The sequence below is a fragment of the Pteropus alecto genome, unplaced genomic scaffold (genome assembly GCF_000325575.1).
Source record: "Pteropus alecto unplaced genomic scaffold, ASM32557v1 scaffold250, whole genome shotgun sequence".
Lineage (NCBI taxonomy): Eukaryota > Metazoa > Chordata > Mammalia > Chiroptera > Pteropodidae > Pteropus > Pteropus alecto.
The window spans coordinates 1,692,826-1,695,507 of NW_006430732.1; positions in this window are offsets into that span (position 1 = coordinate 1,692,826).

Genomic DNA, 2,682 nt, shown 5'->3' on the forward strand with positions numbered 1-2,682 from the left:
GTACTCACAGGGATTGGGACTGAGGGCAGCGAGTGTGATTGAATATCTATAAGGGAAAAAAAGACATTATAAAGACTTTATATAAAGCAGGGATCCAAGATGCTTAGACGCCACCTACTGGAAACCAAAAGAAAAATGCCTTCTTTACAACAGACTAGAGAGACTGTTATATAATAAATCTTCTTTCTGGAAAAAAAGCAAAATACATTTCCATTAAGCAGATTATAATTAATGACAAAGTGGAGAAATACACCATGAAACACCATGAGCAACCAAGGTAAAAAGGCAGCTCAGAAAGAAAGAAAGAAAAAAAAAATCTCAAGAAAATAAGCTAACAGACATAGAAACATGTGACTTAAATGATAGAGAATTCAGGATGGTACATCCAAAAAAACTCAATGAGATCCCAAGTAACTCATATCAACAGTTTCATGAATTGAAAAAACTAGACAAGCAAAATGAGTTCCTTAGCAAGGAGATTGAAACCCTCAACAAACAAACAAACAAAAAAACAAATAGAATTTCAGGAGATGAAGAACACATTGCAAGAGATGAAGAATAAAGTAGCAAGCTTGGAAAATAGGGTCAACCAAATGGAGGAAAGGATTAGTGATATGGAAGACAGAAATCTAGAAATAAATCAGAAGGAAGAAGAGAGAAACAGAAGAATGAAAAATCATGAAAGGGAACTACAAGAACTAGCTGATATAATCAGGAAAGGAAACATAAGAATAATGAGCATACTCAAAGGAGAAGAAAAAAAGCAAGATTAGAAAGCATTTTCAGACAAATAGTTGATGAGAATTTTCCAAATCTAAGGAATGAGCTGGAGCTTGGAATTCAAGAAGTCAACAGAACACCAAATTATCAACTCAAAAAAGCCTTCTCCAAGACATATTGTATTAAAATTATCAAAAATCAATGACGAAGAAATAATTCTCAGGGCAGTCAGGGAAAAGAAGATGATAATCTATAAAAACAAACAAACAAACAAACAAACAAACAAACAAACAAACCTTAAAATCTTGTTGAACTTCTCAGTAAAACCCTTACAAACCAGAAAAGAGTGGAATCAGATATTCAAACTATTAAATGAAAGGAAGTACCAGCCAAGAATAATGTATCCAGAAAAGCTCTCCTGTAGATATCAAATAGAAATAAAGACCTTTCCAGACATACAAAAATTGAGGGAATTCTACATTACGAGGCCTGAATTACAGAAAATACTGAAAGGGGTCAGCTTAACTAAAACAAATTGACAAAAAAAAAAAAAAGGAAATACATAACTAGAAGTAGAGGATTGCAATCTTTACTAAGAACAGGGCATCATAAGCTTAAATAATAAGGGAATTGCTATAGCAAGATAGTAATGAAAGTTCAGCATACACAGGGACAAACTGTGACAACAATGACTGATAAAAGGAGGATTCAAAGTTCCAACTTCGCAAAGGGGAATAGAGATAAGGCACACGCAGAAGAAAATGAACTATTGTATATATAAGACTATCCTCTACATATTCGTGATGGTAACCACACACCAAAGATTCAGAACCGAAATATATAACATAAAACAAGAAGGGCCAGAGGAAAAACCTGCAAAACCCTACAAAAATACAAAAAGCATACACAAAAGGACAAGGAAGAAATGGAAACATCGAGCTACTAGAAAGAAAAACATAAAATGGTTATAGGAAAACCTCATATTTCAATAATCACCCTAAATGTAAATGGACTAAACTCACCAATAAAAAGGCACAGAGCTGCAGAATGGATCAAAAAACAAAACCCAACCATGCTGCCTCCAGGAGACACATTTAGTTCCAAAGATAAATATAGATTCAAAGTGAAAAAGCAAAAAATGATATTTCAAGCAAATGTCATTCAGAGAAAAGCGGAAGTAGCAGTACTAATATCGAACGAAATAGACTTCGAAATAAAAAAGGTAAAGAAAGATACTGAGAGACAGTTCATAATGATAAAAGTAATCATGCACCAAGAAGACATAACACTTATTAACATCTATGATTCCAATCAGGGAGCCCCAAAATATATAAAGCAATTACTAACAGAACTAAAAGGAGAAACAGACCAAAACAATTTCATAGTAGGGCACCTAAATACCATGCTGTTGGATATGGACAGATAATCCAAACAGAAAATCAATAAGAAAATAACGTCCATAAGTGACACATTAGATCAACTTGACGTAATTAACATTTACAGAGACTTTCATTGCAAAACAGCTGCTTATACATTCTTCTCTAGTGCACATGGAACATTCTCAAGGATTGACCACATACTGGGACACAGAGATAGCCTCAACAAATATAAGAGGGTTGAAATCATATGAACCATATTCTCTGATCATAATGCTTTGAAGTTAGAGATAAACTGTAAAAAAAAAAATGCAGGAAGAACCACAAATACATGGAGATTAAACAATATAGAACAATGAAGAATGACTGGGTCAGAGAAGAAATAGAAAAAGAGATCAAGAGATACATAGAAATGAATTATAATAATAATACAACATATCAAAACTTTTGTGACATGGCAAAAGCAGTCATAAGAGGAAAGTTCATATCATTACAGGCCTATCTCCAAAAACAAGAACTAGCCCAAATAAACAACCTAACACTTAATCTTATAAAAACTAGGAAAGGAAGAATAAATGAAGCCTAA